The sequence below is a fragment of the Mauremys mutica genome, chromosome 1 (assembly GCF_020497125.1).
Source record: "Mauremys mutica isolate MM-2020 ecotype Southern chromosome 1, ASM2049712v1, whole genome shotgun sequence".
Classification (NCBI taxonomy): Eukaryota; Metazoa; Chordata; order Testudines; family Geoemydidae; genus Mauremys; species Mauremys mutica.
In genome coordinates, this window is record NC_059072.1 from 9123158 (window position 1) to 9141553 (window position 18396).

The 18396-nt window shown below is 41.6% G+C and overlaps 1 protein-coding gene across 4 annotated transcripts in view; it reads left to right on the forward strand.

Moving 5' to 3' along the window:
- CHCHD3 (coiled-coil-helix-coiled-coil-helix domain containing 3) overlaps positions 1–18396 on the forward strand; it is a 254625-nt gene that overhangs the window by 149295 nt on the left and 86934 nt on the right. The gene's annotated exons all lie outside the window — the stretch shown is intronic.

The window sequence follows — 18396 nt, forward strand, 5'->3', positions numbered from 1 at the left end:
ATGAGGTAGGTATTTTTATTAATGTTCTCTAAAGCATGAGGTATATGTCCTTTCTACCAAACCAAACAATACAAAAACCTAACTATTTTATCTAATATAACAGTAGATATTTATATTGGTTGTGAGAACATTGTCTTTTGAATCCTACTAAACAATTGGCCTTGATACTTTGTGGCAATGAATTCTGTTGTCAGATGCTACCGGTGTGGTGCTCTGCTCTGTTCAATGTTGATATCAATCGGCTGCGTGCGTGTGTTCCCTCTGTGTGCTGCCCCAGCTCTGCGCAGATAGCCGACACAGCAGACCCAAGAGAACCCCCAATGACCACAGACTCTAGTAAGGTACGAAGGCACGTCGGCCAGGTTTATTGCCGTATGGACACAATGGCCGTTCCCTGTAGATTGCTTAGTCTAATTCAGGGCATACTACGAGAGAGTGCCTCTTGGCAATGGACTCGGCTCAGTCAGTGGCGGGACTTTCCACTGCCCCCTCAGCCGTACAAAGACACCGCCCCAGGGATACATTCTTATACACAGGTACAAACAAGTTACACATCACTCCTGACGTATTGAGGTGCAACCCCTCTACGTAGCAAGGTACAACCCCTCTACGTAGTAAGGTGCCGCCTGTCACCTTGTACATGTTGGTTCGAACAAAACAACTCTATCCATCATATTACCCTTTTGGCCCTGTCATTGGGATGGGTCAGCCTGTTCCTTGTTATTTGTGTGGAATGTGCAAGTATGTGAATGTTCTGATATCTAGTGTTCAGTACCTTTTAGGTACGTATCTATTTGCAGCATCAGCCCTTTCCTTACCAGCTTCTGAGAGCAGGGCCTGCCTCTGGCTCCAGCTTAACTTTGCTTTAGGTTAGCAAAGTGCTGACCATTACTTTAGTTCAGGTCTTAGGCCTCATACCAGGCCTCTGATACCAAGGTTTATATCTCAGGGCCTCCTCTTACTACAAATTCTGCAGGTTAATTATGCATTTAACTAGTTTCGGTTTTGTTGTTTTTCAATTTCACTGTTCACTGAATATCCCCTTTCTCTTGTATTATGAGGAGTAAATATAGGAGTGCCTAATTTATCTTCTCTGTACAACTAATTATTTTGTATACCTCTACCATGTCGTGTTCTCTCTAAACTAAACATTTCCAATCTTTCTTCATATGGAAGTCTTCCCATATCTCCAGTTATTTTTCAGAACATGTCTCTGAACCTCCTATTTCTGCTATGTCTGGGGTGACCAGAACTGAAGACAGTGCTCTAGGTGAAGACATAATTGTTTTACAGCAAACAATGTAATATTTTCTGTATTATTCTGTTCTGTTACATAGTCATTTTAATGTTTTGCTTGTGTTTCTTGACCACTGCTACACATGCACCTGGCATTGGCCACTGTTGGAACACAGAATACTGGGCTAGATGGACCTTTGGTCTCACCCAGTATGGCCATTCTTATGTTGTGTTATGTTCTTGTGGAGCAGGACTTTTTATTGAGCTGTCTGCCACAATGCACAGTAATTTTTTCTTGATGGTTGGTTAGTTTACAATCAAATAATCAACATGAGTACAGCAGTTATTCCTTCCAATATGTTTATCGACATTGAATTTTATTAGCCATCAGACTGCCCAGTCACCGTAACTTTATTAGGTCCCTCTGAAGTTCCTTACAGTTTTCTGGTCTTCGCTAACATGCAAAATATTATCTCCAAATGTTGCCATCTCACTGGGTCTCCTCTTTTAGATTATTGATAAACGTATTAAAACAACACTGGTTATGATATGGAAATTTGTGCACCCATGCTGTTAACTTTTTGTAGTATGGAAAATTTTACCATAATTCTTATTGTTTTCTGTCTTTTAGACAGATTCTGATGCAAGACTGTAATTTTCATCTCATCCCATGAGTACTTAGTTTTCATACCTTTTGTGAGGGACTGTGTCAAAGGCTTTTTGAAAGTCTAATTGTCAACTGTTTTACCTTTCACCACTATTTTGTTTCCACAGTCAAAGAATTGTAGTAGATTGGAGAGGCATGATTTTCCTTACACAGAAGCCACTGTGATTTGTCCTTTCATGTTTATCTAGCTGTTTATAAAACTCTCCTTAATTACTGTTTCAGCAATTTATTTGACACTGAACCAACATTAAGGTAAATTACCATATATACTCATTCATAAGCCAAATTTTTTTAGTGAAAAAGGGAAGCACCAGAGAAGGGGGTCAGTTTATGAACAGGTGTAGAGAGGGAGAGGTGGGACACAGACCCTCCCCCCAACAGAGGGAGCAAGGAGAGGCAGCAGAGCCAGAAGGGAAGAGGCGGGGCCAGAGTCTCTCTGCTTCTGGCCATACTGGTCTCCCCCCAGCTTCTAAAGCAGCTGCAGCTTTGGGGCTGGCAGGCTGCAGCCGTGTCGCTCGGCCCCGCTCCCCAGAGCATGCTGCGACCGTGCCGCCCGGCCCAGCTCGCTGGAACATGCTGCAGCCGCGCCGCCTGGTCTGGTCCACTATAGCAGGCTGCGGCTGTGCTGCCCAGCCTGCCGGAGCAGCTCCAGCCAGGCCAGAGACATCCTCCCCTGGCCCTCCCCAGATAAGGTGGGAAGGAATGGGATGGGGAGAGTGTGGGGGTCCCAGGCTAGGGGTGGGGTCATGTAGGGGGTTGTCACAGGGGTTACTCCCCTAACTCCCAGCTTCTCTCCCCCCCCCCCCCAAAATAAAAAATTCCCCACCAGTTGCTGTCCCAGCCCGTCAAGGTAAGCAGCTGGCGCGCCAGGACAGTTTGTTTACTTAGGTTTACCTCTGTGGCTGCGGATGCTTGAGGTAAACAAATCATCTCGGCCCACCAGCCCGGGAGCTAAAGTTTGCTGACCCCTGAATTATAGGGTTGGCTTATGAATGGGTCATAAAAATTTTCCATTTTTACTTATCCATCTTGCGGGGGGCAGCTTATAAACAAACTGGCTTATGATCGAGTATATACTGTCTTAACAGTAATTTCCAGGCTTACGCCAGTTCTTCTTTTAAACATAGATTCAATGTTTCCTACCGTCCCTATAATGACCGATTGCATAAATTTGTTAGCACCTCAGCCACTTCACTCCAAAGTTTCTAAAATTCTTGGATTTTCTGTTATCTGGTGTTGGCATGACTTGTTACTCTTTTAATTTGTCAGTTGGTTCCAGCGCTACTACTTTTGACACCACAGTCTCTATTAGTGCCTCATCTTTATTACCTGAAAAGAGTAAGTCTGGTATATTTCCAACATCTTCTGTGGACAAGACTGATGTAAAGAAAAAAATAGTTTCTTTGCAATGTCCTTATTCTCCCCTAACTCATTTCCTGGTGGTCCAGCAAACCCACAGATTCTCTGAAGACCTCCTTGCTTCTGATATTTATTTATTTATTTGTATTAGAGCAAATGTCTAGAGTCCTCAAACGAGACTGGAGTTTCAGTGAGTTAGAGATTGTAGAAACACTTTCTGAGAGGCTGTCACTGCCTCAGAATGTTCACAGTCGTAATAGACAAGGTGGAAGGCTGGGAAAGGAAACTGAGGCACAGAGAGGCGATGAAGTGACTTGCCCAAGATCATAGAACTGAGAATTTAGTTCACTAACAACTAACTCAGAAACCTATTCCCGCTCAGTGCAAACATCCCTGTGCTCACTCTTAGTGCCCTTTTCTTGTTTAAGATAAATAATAGCATATATAGAAAATTTGAATTAATTTTTTTCCAGAATACCTTTTTAGCTTTTTTTTTTTAATGGGAGGGGATGTAATTTGGTGGTTAGATCACGTCTGTTTAGAGTAAGGATTCCTGGGATTTGCTACTGACCCTTTCACTGATTTACTGTGTGACCATCAAATCCTCTAATCTTTAGTGGACTTTCTTGTTTTAGTGGGTGTAGTAATTGCTTACTTCTTAGGTATTGTAAGACTTAATTAACATGTTCTGAGATCCTCTGCTGAAAGGAAATACGCGCAGTATTATATATTTAGATTTATTTTTCAAAACACTACAAGCAGTAAAAGTCAAAGCAAAAGAGCTAGAAAAAATATACCAGGTTTGTTTTGGGATTACTATCCCATAGCTTTTACATAATGGCAAGCAAATTAACTATAAACACTTTCCTTGCCATGATAATGATCTATGTGCTTCAAGAGAGAGAGATTACTTTAGAACTGAAGCTTTGCTAAAACTGACAAAATGACATTCCCATTGTGGCATTTAAGGTCAAAAGGCTATTTTCAGCAATCTTTTACAGATTTAGTATTTTAAATGTTGAGTTTTAAATGGTAACTTGTTATGCACTAATAATGTATATTTAACATCATCTGGGTTTCTTGGACTCTTTTCCTGAACTTAAATGAGAGAGTTTTTATTTTGAAAAAATTGATGAGCAATCAGGCCAAGATTTTCCAAAGTTTCCAGAGAGTTTGGATGCCTCCATTTTTGGGTGCCCAGCTCGACATCTGAAAGGGACCTGACTTTTCAGAAAGAGTTGCATACCTGCCTTCTGAAAAACAGACCTTTGTAATGTGCCTCAAGCTGGGGACCCAAAAATCGAGGTACCCCAAATCATTAGTTACTTTATCTTGTCTTCAGTCTTTAAAGCGAGCAAAAAATGAAGAAATTACAAATGCTTATCTCAGGCACGAGAGAGTAACTTGTGTAGCTGAGAAGGAAAAAAAAAATTCTTACCACCATCATTCTCTATCCAGCCTTTTAAGCCTTTATTAGAAATTAGATACCAAGGTGGGAGGTGTAGCAGCCAGCTATAATATGGCAACTCCCATTGGAAGTAAATTATTCTGGTTTCAAATATGTTTAATTATTTCATGTAACAACCAAGATATATACAGTTGGAAAAACAGCATAATCTTTGATGCTTACACACTTGTAATAAGTACAGGGTTGAATAAGTTTTATAGGGTTTTGAATGTGATTGACGTTGAAGTGTGTTTGATGGAGCTGTTGGGTTATTGCAGCTTACGTTAGTATAATGTCAGTGAGAATTATTTCAATGCTTATTTTCACGTATAGTAGATGACAATTCTTGAGCTTCTGTTTACAAAGCAAAACAAATCAAACACTATTTTTTTCATACAAAATGAGGTTTGGTGAAAGGTGCCATCCTATTTGATGTCTGAGGTAAAAGTGAAAGGTGCTAGAATGATAGCCCTGGCGGCTCCATCTGCTGTTTATCCTGTTAACAGCTACAGAACAGGCATGGCACTGACATTTTCCTCATTCTGAGCTACCATTGTGTTACAGTGCTGACCTAGGGAGAAGTGCCCCTTCTAGGGGCAAGAGGATACTTCATTCTCCATGGATCATTCAGTTGTTGACCGCCATGCTGTAAAGATAACAATTGTCATGATAGCTTTGCTACACGGACAGTTACTGAAAACTGGACTGAGAACACCTAGTTTAATTCAGCGTAGGCTATTGAATGCCCCTCAGATACCTTTATTATCATAACAAGCATCAGTTTTGAACTGATTTAAGAAAAACAGAGAAGGGCACCATTTTGTATGTTGTTTTATTTATCTCTTTCTGTCTTGCGTGTAGAATTTCTAATCTTGGATTTCTGTGATACTTGCATCCGCTTTCATCCACGGAATTCTAAGTGCTTAATGTAAATAGAATTAGATTTGTTTTGGATGTGGTGAAATGAGTTATGTTGTAACTAACTTTGTACTGTAGAGGTCACAGTGACAAAGCTGGGAATTAGAACCCTGGAGTCCTAGATCATTGTTCTGATCTAGCCACTAGATCATTCTCTGGTTCAGCTCTAACAATGGGATGAGTTGAAGATTGGGTGGAACTTGTGCTTTTTGTTGGTTACAGATGTATAATTTTCTTCCTGTTCATTCAGTTTTAATTGAAAGATTATCCTGTATGACATATAAGGAGCATTTTGTGACTTCAGCTCTACCTCTTTAAGGCTAGGGTAAAAATATGCATATCAGGTGTCTGACCAGAGCTTCATGCAACTGTCAATAAAAGCTTGTGGAAGTTATTTGTTTGCAGCAGATCACCACATAGCTCTTACAGATAACTTTCATTTAATTAATGGGGTCCAAAAAAAGAGTTCAGATGTTATTAAAAGCTATTTTTTCTATTGCCACACGTTGTGGCCTTATACTTTAGTGTTCAATAGGAAAACATTAGATCTGTAAATTAATCTTAAGCTAACTCTGCAAGTCACATTTTTCTCATATATTCTCTTATGGCCACTGTCATTCATATAGTCCTATACACCTCTTCCCCGATATAACCTGACCCAATATAACACGAATTTGGATATAACGTGGTAAAGCAGTGCTCCGGGGTGGCAGGGCTGCACACTCCAGTGGATCAAAGCAAGTTCGATATAATGCGGTTTTACCTATAATACGGTAAGATTTTTTTGGCTCCCAAGGACAGCGTTATATCGAGGTAGAGGTGTATCTGTATGTCAAGATGATAGCATTTTGGGAAGATGGTGACCTCAAGTCACATAAGCCAGCTAGTTCATCCAGCAACTAGTACATTTTGGTGATAAATATACCTTCCCCTCACTCCCCAGATTGATTGCGTATGACTGTGTGATCATTCTTATCCCCTCCCCTTCTTAGATAGGAACTTAGCTTTGAATTGTAAGTGTTGTTACACGGGTTTCTTGCCTTTCGGGATCTGAATCTGCAAGCACTTCTTTGAGGCAGATAACTGTGGAAGCCAGTAAATAATTAACAAGGTTTTGAAGAGATCTTAATGAATGTTAGTTAGCAAGAGTCAGGCCATACTGTGACCCTTATGACGTGAGATTTGTAGAAGCAAGATAATGTAAGACAGAGTGAACTGTGTGAAAGTATTACGACCTTGCAATGTGCAGTCTTGCTTTTTCTAGTAAGATAGCAGAAAAGCTTATGTATAAACAAAATGTATTTGTTGCTTTTTACTGTCTCCATGATTGTCTAAGCTTGTCTGTAACGAAGGTATAAAGGCTTGATGTAATTGTTTACCAGTTGAGAGACCTGTCCAGGACCCTGTGTCCTATGGCACTCTCTCCCTCCATGGTAATTACTGGAGAAATAATAAAGTATTTAATTTTGCTGCACCCAAACAAAAAGCGAGAACTAAGTTTTTCTTCGACATAACCAAAGCTATGTTTGCCCCTTTGGCCTGTTTCTAGGTTTAGAAAATGCAGTTCTCTCAATCTCTTCTGTATAGACTAAGCACTTGCTAATCTACAAATGTTATTTAATGTACACAAAAAAGTGGTCTCTCCTATCTTCTGAAAATACAACACACGCTATCATAAAATCTCATAACACTGTGTTATTTTAATTTAAATTATATTTAAATATAATCCAGCACCTTTTTACAATAATTATGATATTACAATTGTTTAAATTACAGTTGTGAAAATCGGGTTTTTTTTGTGATGTGTTGTTGCTAATTTAGGTGTTCTCAATCCTCATAACTGCAAACTAACAAAGTTTTACTCTAAATATCATCTTTGTACTTTTTGTGATGAGGGAGGGAGTGCATATTGTGAATAGTGATAACTACAGAAGGAAATGATTTTGGGGGAGTGCAGGTGGAAATTTTTTGGCCCCAGATGTTCCTAATTTGTATACAAGAGATACTTATATTGCCCCGTGAACTTACAGTACAGTGTATGATGAGCTATAAGGAGGTAAAATTCAAGACTGTTCCTAGGCCATAATTATTAAAAGTCAGACGTGAACTTTTTTGGAAGTCTGTGCAATCAGTGAAAGATGAGAGGTGATCACGATAGCTTGTACCAACAATTAATCTTTCTCATCCTACATGCAGAAAACCCCCATTGAGTCCATCATGGAAGACGAATCTATTTTTATGGCATTTGAAATCTATTCTCTTGTAATATTAGCACATCGTGTTCAAGCAACCCCACCAGCAATTTTTCTGTGAGGTCTTCATACTCCCAGGGCTGCAGAGGACCAGTGCTCTAACAGCTGCTCTCTTTTGCCCTTTATTACATTAACCTTCCCTTCTAAGTACACTGGCCTGTCTAAAGGCCTGTGGATACTTTGTGTGACCTTTCCCTTTATTCAGGGGCAAAAAGCCCTCATCTCTGTTCTTAACATTTCGTCTGGCAAAGTTTCTTTAGTCCTGTCAAGTCAATCTGACAGACAGCTCTTTGTTTCATTTCCAAACACTCAATATCAGTTGTCAGTCTCTCAGCCTTGGAGATCATTTAGCAAAGTCTGTCCTTTGTCTGTCCACCTATTCCTTCCTTCCTTCTCCTCAGAAAGAGGGAATTACATGGAACAGGTTTAGGGTATATCTACACTGGCAAGTTTCTGCGCCACAAATTATACCACTTTTATTAAAACGCTGGAATTAAACTGCGGTTACATGTCCACACTGTGCTTCTTGGGATGCTGGAGCACATCCATATTAGCAGCTCTTGAAATGCCTCATGGGGCAGGCTATCCCACTTTGCAACTGGCCGCACGGTGCTTTGGGAAAGGTTTGCAATGCCTCATGGGGCAGGCTATCCCACTGTGGTAGCTATCCTGCTGTGCAACTGTCTTGTAAGTTCAGACGCAGCAGGAAGCAACCAGTCCTGAGGCAGGGGGAGGGAGAAACCCCGACATCAGCCCCCGCCTCCCTCCCTGGACTCTCTGCACAGCAATCTCTCTCTCTCTCTCTCTCTCTCTCTCTGCCTCTGTGTTCAACAGCATCAGCATTCCACATTAATGGTTTTCTTTGTGTCCTGGAGCAGATCAGGCACAGCACAGAAGGGCTGTCAGAAACTGCTTTGAAGGGGGAGGGCCGCATGTCTCCAGGGCAGCCGAGTTCAAAACAAGGAGCAGAGGGGTCACTTGAGGCATTACGGACAGTTCTGGAGGCCAATTACATCGCAGAAAGCAATCAAGTGTCTACACTGGCAATAGAGCGCTGTAGCCTCTGCACAAATAGCCTTACGACTCTCATCGAGGTGGGTTTTTTTTTGCAGTGCTGCAACTGAGGAGTTTCTGCGCACAAAGTGGCTTGGCTGTGTGTACACGTCTGCAGTTTGAGCACAAAAAGCTGCTTTACTCCACAGAAACTTGCCAGTGTAGACACACCCTTAGAAAGCAGTAGATGAAGTATTGGAATTCTTTTAAATTGATAACGGTGCATAGTAAATTCAAAACTCTTATTCTGAAGCAGCAGAAGAAGGCTAACTATGGAGGTCTCAAACAAGCTTTCTTCTGAAAACTCTGTAGCTGTTAATGAATTTTGGAGTTCAGAGCCAATGGGCAGTGGTGAACTGAAGATTTTCCAGTATTTCCAGAGCTTATTTTGAAATCTGCTTTTAAACATATCCTGCTAAATTAAACTAATGATCATGGTTTTTCTGCTGCAACGGATAGCAAAATGATAGACAATATATAGCTCAAACACGGCACACAAGTAGTCAGTTAACTAAATAAAGATTATGAATTTGTTCCCTCTTTTGTTCTTTACTTTGACTGTTTGTGTGGCTGCCATTCTGTATACTAGAGATGGCCGCATTTTCAGTGGTGGTTTGTACTGTATTGTATGTAGCTTGGAAAGAGCGCAGTTGTCTAAGCGAGTTTCTGTATACATATAAAAATATTTTCCTTTCTTCTGCTGAAACGCTTGTACTTCTATTGCCTGATGTTGCATGAAGGAGATGATGTATTGTGAGGATTTTTTTGCAGATATCCTTCTTCCTTGGCTGTTAGCATTCAAATCCAGACTATGTGAATCCAGCTGCTGCTTTTGAAAATGAAACCTAGCTTAACATTTGAGCTTGGTCTGACCACTGGTGATTCCCATGACTGGTAACATTTAACACAATTTAGGTTTTTAATAGGGGAGAGTGTAGGCTACTTTTCGAAGGTGACCTTCTGAAGCTATTTTCTAAACCGCACCTAGGTGAACACTTTGTTTATTAGAGCTACTGTGTAAAGAAGCAATGAACCTTATATAATTTCTCATTTACAACTAAAGTGCAACATTCAGCTAATTGAATACATGGCTACTGTTAATTATTTTGTTACGGCTAATTGATATTCACTCAGATCATGTTCTGCAGCCCCATAAATATAATATTACTTTGCAAATTTATATTTGAGCAGTGACTTCTCCTACATTGGCATGCTTATGCAGTTTGCTTTGTAAATGTTGCTGTGATTGTTTTCATTTTTTACTTTTAGAGTTTTGTTTGCTTTGCGTTATTCCATAAATGCAAATAGCATTGGCCACTTGGTGGATACTTTTTAACTGAATTATTTACAGGGCTGGCAAAACTACCAGTTTCCTTCACAGCTCAGGAAACCAAATGTTTGTATCTAGACTGCTCATTCCCATAGAGGTGCATTGTTTTTATATTACCACTGATAGAGTAAGAGTACCAGGATTGGATATTAATGTCATTGTGTATTCTCAGGGAATGATTACACTGCAGTGTAATCAAGCCAGGACTCAGGCACAGGACTGAGCCCAAACCACCCTTCTATCTACTCACATCTCTTAGACCAGGCTCACACCTACGGTCTGAGGACCCTTTGGGGGTGGAGGATCCAAGCTTGAGTCAAGCCAGGACCCAAGATTCAAGCCCTATTGCTTTGTAATGTAGATGTAGTTCCCTCACCCTCACCGACTTGGGTCCTGGGAGTCCGCCAACTGTATCCCGCAATCCCATGGGACAACTTCCTTTGTCCTCTCTGTCTCAAGAATCTCCAGTCAACTCCAGGGAAATGAAGGCAACCCTCCTTGGTGTAGTGGAACAGCTTGGTGAGTCAGCATTTAACTCTTCCGTTGTCTTCAGAAAACCGAACTACAAACATATCATCAAAGAGCCTTCTGTGTTTGCTGTGGAAACTGAACCGAAGAAGTCCTTTTTTGCAGACCATGCTCCTTTATGGTCATGGGAGCAAAGTCAAAATCTGGCAAATCTCTTGTGCGAGGCCAGCAAAACAGTGAACTTACTAAGAGTACCAGGAATGACCATGCATGCCAGCAAATAGCAAAGAAGCTGGTCGCATTGCAAATTTACCGGACTAGTGACCAGTGCAGGGAGCGAATTAAGTGGTCAAGACTGAGTACAGGAAAACCAGGAGCCAGAACTGCACTTCAGGCAACTTGCCAACATCATGCCCATTTTATGAGGATTTTGACCGGGTGCTGGGCACTGTGCCAACCAGAGAGCCAATGGTGGTGCATGATGACCTGGTCAGCTGGGATGATGCTCTTCTGGCCCCAGGATCCAGCATGGGCACTAATGGGAGCCAGCAGCAGGTGCCGACTGAGGACAGTAAAGTCATTCTTTTGCTGTAACCGGTCCCATAGGAGGCTTTGCAGCAGGAGCAGCAGCAGCATATCCTGGTGCTGTACTCAGAGGAGCTGTTTGATGTCCCCCTTCATGGAATAGCCCATTGCAGAGCCTGGAGCAGACACAGAAGGAACAGAAGCTGCCCTGAGCTAGGCAACTTTCTGGCTCCATTTTAATGTTTATTAAAATAGGAATGGGAGAGATGGTTCGTAGAATGGCAAATGCAAAAGTTATTAGAAGCCCCGGCTAGCAGCGTGTATCCACTAACGGCGGATTGTATACCATCAGCTGCTTGGCTTCCCTCCCACCCTCATGTGGAGTTCAAAATGGAGACTGGGAAATGCAAACATTAAAATGCAGCAAAATTCACTTGCAAGACAAAAGCACAGATTTTTGCTAGTGCATTCCTGTTTCGTAAAAATAATACCCTTACGTTGCTGTGCCTGTAAGTGTGCTGCTTTGTGACCACTCAACAATGTAATGAGCTGCCTGGAAACAGTGAACTGTGTGTATGTATGTGCGGGGGAGGGGTGCTGTAACAAAAACACTTTGTGCCAAATTCGTCCAGAAATGTGGCAGGGAGATTGTGGGGAAGGAGGATGGCTATGATGTTGTATGTTTGCATTCAGTCATAACAAGCTAAGCCACGTGGAAGTGAACGCATCATCCTGTTGATTCCCTCATGAATTCTGACCCAAGCCTGGATGTTCGTACCTACAAACTTTTCCTGAAGCGGGGACTCCTGATAGGTAGTCACATTTTGGGAAAGGGTGTATTTTTCAGGGCCACCTCATCAGCTGACCAGCCCACTACACTCATAGACGTGCTATGCAGTCACTATAGGTTTGGATACTTCGGTAGCATACGCTGCTGGTTTCCACCACCAGTTTGAAATCATATGTCCCTTTGCCATTGGGCACCACAAGAACTGTTATGTCCTCCAAAATGTGGAAGGCCTGAAATGATAGAAAAAGATTTTGTAACATAGCTACTGATGACACACCTTCTCCTCCTCTCCCCCCACCCGCCGCAAGCAGATCTGCAATTTTTAGAAAATAAAAAAGAATTTTGAATTTGTAATTTACCGTTATGTTTTCACATCTTTTGCTGCAATTAACCAAACTATGTGCAGGGACCGTCTGTGCTCTAAAGCATCCCTTTCACAATATACTGAAGTTTAGTTTGGAAAAGTAATATTTTATGTCCTTGAAATTCCACAAGGATTATTTCTTTGCTCTTGTGCTGAGTTATTAGACACAGTCTTGTCCTGGTCCAGGTCCCTCAACCTCTACTGGCTTTGGTACTTCCACAGTTCGCCCGTGCTGCAGTAGAAACCTGGGCCCACATTACCTCATGAACCATTCCAAGAGGAAGCATTTCCACTGGAGTTCTGGACAGGGCCAACAAACAAGACTAGTATCAAAGACAGAGGGACTTATGGCTAGAGGAAAGGCATGGAGATGGACAAATAAACTGGCTGCACAGTTTGAGGACAGGGTTTCACTGCGGGAGCAGGCACATGCTTTGCAATTCCTGGAACAGAACAGATGCTAACGAAGGAGGACAGAGCTCATCAGAAAGAACTGTTTTTAGCAGCTGTGGCTGATATCACTAATGGGTGCAAGAGTACTGGCTCCTGCTGCATCACCACACCACAGCCTGAGTCCCCTGCGTCGGACCCAGAGATGCATTCCAGAAATAGCTTGGAAAACTCCATGCCTGGGTGGCCCATGCAGTTGGGCACCATAAGCAGCAGCCCAGGCAACTTTGCTGCAGGCAGTCCTCCATATTGACCCCATCCTCTGTGGATGCATTCACTCTGTTCCTCCTTTCCCAAGTGTATGGCAAACAGGGAAAGGAGAATGGGGGACCAGGGGACATGCAACAGTAGGGGGTTCTGTATGATACTTGATTTCACTGTTGGCACTTGTTCATGCACTTTGTTTTTATTCTCTCATTTCCTTAAAGTTTCTGTTGGTGGTGGTGTTTTGGTTCTGGCCTGCCAGGTAATGGGTGAATGTTGTACTTTTCTAATACATGTTTATAAATAAAGATTTTTATTTCATCTTTGAAGTTTATTGCTATCACTGCATCACATCATACAATATGTATTTAAAGTAATAAAGGTAAATACATGATCAGGAACAATTAAGAATTAGTATGCAAACACTATTCCTCAATACAGTTATCTACATCAATCCATACTTCAATCACTTCCTTACATCAGTCCATACTGAGAATCACCCCCTCCCATTTCATAAGTGATCATGTCATTCATAAGTGCGTTGCTTGGCAATCAACCCCCCGATCCTTTCCCAAGAATTGAACCTCCCACAGTCAATGAGCCCCACCCCTACAAGCACATTCATAAAGGTACTGCTTTCCCTCTTCTATTGGGCCAGGAAAGTCTATAATGTGGGAGCACAACGCATCTCTGCCTTCTGTTGTCCAGGTGCATCCAGCTGTGGTAACTGCACTTTCTAGCTGAGGGTACCAGTTCAGTGGCCCCTCGCTGTTATAGGTCCCTTCAGGGGGAAATGGCTCATCTCTGGCTTTGCAAAGGTTGTGAAGAGCACAGCAAACCACAATATGTCCAACAGGATTTCGAGCTGTCAAAAGCATATTAAACAACATTTTACACCTGCTGAGTGTAATTAAACCATTTTTTGCCAGGGCTTCTGAAATTAGGGGATGGTTTTACAAGCCAAGGCAAAAAGTGGTATGTGGGGTCCCCCAGAATAACCGTGAGGACAGCAACTCCATTTATGACAATGTCATTTGGTGGGAATAGTGTCCCAGCCTGTCCATGAATATAGACTCCTTATCAGTGAAAAACCCTGTCGTCATGAACTTTCCCATTGCAATCCATTTTGACATTAATAAATAGCTCTCTATGGTCCACGCGGGCCTGCATAACAGTAAGTGCCATTTGTGGTTTATATAATCATGTGCTGCTTAAGGAGGGCGAAATAAGCACACATGAGCCCCATCAGTAGCCCCAGTGCAATCTGGAAACCCCATTCTCTCAAAGTTAGCAATTACTTCAGTAATATCTTTGATACCTGCCATCTTGGGGTAAACCACATTCCTGATTGCCTCAGAAACCTCTGCCACCACTTTACTCACAGTCAGCTTTCCAACACAAGTGATTGGCAGTCTGGGGTAGCCAGCTTCCAGATGGCTATAGCAACTGGCTTTTGTACCGGGATAGCTGCCTTTATGATGGGTCTTTATGCTGGAGGGTCAGGGCAAGCCGCTCACAAAGCTCCAGAAATGTAACGTTTGTCATGCAGAAGTTCTGGACCCATTGCTGCCTCATCCCAGGTCTGAAGGTCCTTCCAGTCTGTGCTTGTGGCCCCGTTCCAGAAGTGCTGGTCTACGCAGGGGGCATCAGTGATTGTACCGAGTATCATGAGCAACATCAGCCGGTTCATCACCATCCTCTTCCTCCTCTCTCTACTCCATCATAAGCTCTGTCAGGTGTCTTTGATGGGTCAGAAAATGCCACCAAAATGCCCACTAGTGTCTGACGGAAGCTCTACCAATTTCTGGATGCAGGAATGAAAACGCAAGTGAGAGAAGTTCTCCAAAAGGCGCTGCCTCCATGTTGTCAGCTCTGGCAGCTGGTAGTGCACAGACAAAAATGACTTATCAGCAGGATGTGTTAGTGGGTGTAGTAGGAAGAGAGCCTAAGGCATAAGACCTTTTATCAGAGGCCTGAGGCCTAAGCTAAAATAATGGTCAAACTTGCTAATATAAAGCAAAGTTAAGTTGTGAGCAAGAGGCTCACTAAATTTGGCAAAAACAGGGCTAATATTGCAGAAACTAAGTAGTGGTAGGCATAAAAATACACATACAAGTTCCAAAAAGGTGGTACCAAAACACCTCAGTACCAGCACATTCCACAAAGATAACAAAAACACACTGTGACCCATCTTCAAGATAAGGCCAGGGTGGCAGCATAATGAATAAAAAAATGTTTTAATCAAACCATTAGGTACAAGATAATGGGGTGGTGGTTAGCCACATCAGAGAGTGGCATCTAACTATGTCAAAGGGGTAATACGTAATTTGTTTGTATTGGTGTATAAAAATGTATCTCAGAGAAAGTGTCTTTGTCCAGCCGAGCGGGCAGTGAAAAGTCCCGCCACTGACAAAGCTGCGTCCATTGTCACGGGCATACATGTGTTAGTGTACCTGTAACCATTGAGCCGGGGCATTAGCACCGTGCTTCGTCGGCAATAAACCTGGTCGGGCCCCTTCGCTGCTAAACCAAGTCTGGTGGTCTTACTGAGCAGTTTAATCGGAGCCTGCTGTACGGGCTATCTGGCCAAAGGCAGTGCGGCACGCACAAAGAACACACGCATGCAGCCGAACATCTGACGACAGCAGGCTGTTCAAACTTCCTATAATGTGCAGGTTGGACAGTGAAGTTTGTCCACAGGGCACTGCGATCAAAGGGTTAGAACAGTCACATTTCAGAAGGGCGCTAGGGAGTCTGGGATATGATTGGTTTGAGTTGGGGCTGTGTGCTGCAGTGTGGATGTCAGAGCCACAGGTTCAAGTACAAGTTAGAAAATTTTTAACATACTCAAATTTTTAAACTCAACTAGCAGCCAGATAAAAACATTCCTAATATATATATTTTAATGATATCTGGTCATTTCTGTTTTTTGCGTCCCGGTAAGTTGGCAAATTTTAAGCAAACGAAAGTTTTCTTTTCTGCTTTAGTAGCAGCACATACGGTTTCTCTGATATATGATATGATATGGATGCCTGATTATTTTCTGTAGCAGCTTGACTGGGACTGTCGTAAAACTAATTGCATCCAGAACGACGAGTGTAATGACGTTTTACTACTGTTAGCATAGATTACAGGCACTAAGGTAGTGGGCTGCAGTGCTGAGATCTCAGTACAAAGGGAAAAGCTATTGTACTTATAATATGCATGTGAAATTCCTATCTAAAAACTCACATTCTCTGTACAGGTTAGTAGGTTCCAAGCCTACCAAAGAAAAAAAGAATTTTATTTCTACAAGTAGTTGCATCCAAGGTTGCTCTATAAATGTGAATGTGTCATGATTCCTTGATTTTTATGTATTCCATAGTTTCTGTGACCTATTAAATATTCAATTTCTTTAATTTCTGCCATTGACTTGTGTAGTAGGATAGTGCTGCATACTCTCAGTATCTTAAATGATCCCGCAGGCAGGTTCTCAGCAGGCAGATGCAAAAAGCAGAACTCCTTGACAAGAGTTCCTTATGGTTGAAGCACATTATTTCCAAATACACCTTTTCCTTTTCAAAGCAGCTTTTCAAAATAGTGTTGAAAGTTGCCATTTTTTCAGATTTGAGTAAAAACCCTGTTTTAATATAGCCATTTCCTGGCCATCGTTGACAGAACTTTTGACTCTTTATCTTGATCCACCTTTACCTTATCTACAATCCTTTCTTCATAGATAGTTTCAAATACTGATAAAAGTCTATCTTCAAACACTCACAATCCTACACTTTTGTAATAAGTGGTCCGCTTCTAACACAATTACAAATCATGTTAAATTAAGTTATAAACTATTTAAAGGTCTGTCTATACCATTGTTTTGGCTAGTGCTGTCCCTGTCCATTTGAATTATTGGATGGGAAAACCATGCTGGCAATAACATGGGTGGAAAGTAAAATGGTGCTTACCATGGTTATAGCTAGCATGATGTACATTTTTATGAATAGGTTCTTAACCTCTCTCTACACTTTAGAAACTGCCAAGTTGAGAAAGGGGAACTAGGCCACAAAATGGTAGTCTCCCAACATGAATAAAACATTCTTTGCTCTTGCGTTGTACATGATATGAAACCATGTTGCAGCCTGGCAAAGTCCAAAGCTGTTGCACGAATTAGGAACAGTTATAACATTGCTCTGTTTTGTTCACAGACAGGACATAACCATGTTAACTGTGTTAGGACTTGTCTATACAAACACTTAGTTCACAGAAAGCTGGAGTGTCAATCTACTGCACAAAAGCCTGCCATGCATTAAATGTCTGTATGGACTCTACTGCCGTGCACTACTAGTTCCCTAGTGTGCTTTGATCTTCTCCCGTTTCAAAATGGGGTAGATCAGAGCACACTTGGGAACTTTTAGTGTGTGGTAGCAGGATACGCATAGACATTTTGTGCATGGCAGGCTAGTGCAAGGTAGATTTGCCCCCTTGTTTGCTGAAAACTAAGTATTTGTATAGACAAGTCCTTGGGTATTATCAAGTTTTAACCACGTCCCACAGCTTGGTCTGTTTTTAGTATGGAACAGGTGGGGTTTAAGTCCACTTCTTCAAGTTTGATGGCCTTCTGTATATTTCTCATTCTACCACTTCCTGTTTTCACTCCAGGGAAGAGTCTCTTCATTTGCTACTATTGGTTTCTTTCAGTGAAGTACAGGGAATTGATTTTAATTGATCCGTTGAACTAGTTGAGGAGAATGAGTTTGTGATTAGGTGCTTTGTGGTCTCCTCAGTCATTACTATTCATATTTGACCTTTTTGTGTTTTACTCTTAAACTTTCCAAAGTTGTGAATCTTTAGAAATGTGGAAGGTGAATTGCATTATGACATTTTTGACTTTTTTTACACCCTGTTGACTTTTCAAAGACCGTTTCATTGGGTGACTTTGTCTCATCAGTAGGATCAGGTGATATATTGATAGTATTGAATTCTAAGACCTAAAGCTTATTAAATTACTGTGAGCATTTGGAATAGTCATAATAGAATTTCATTACATTTTCTTTATTACTCAGCTACCTAACTGTACTTGGGTATTCCTTTTGATCATTAGTTTGCAAGCATTTCAGGGATCATAGTAGGTATTGTCACACATAGAATGAAGTTGTACAGGACAGCTAAGGATAATGCATTAGGAATCTGAGAGGTGAAATGATTTTTATAGAGAGAGGAACTGATGAAGTTTTTGTAGCCAGTGCCTGTTATGCTGATACTGTAATTTCTTAATTGCCCCCTTACAGAAAGGTTCTTGTGTGATGTTATTCTCACATTGTACATTGAAATGTAAATGTATTTTGGTCATCTCG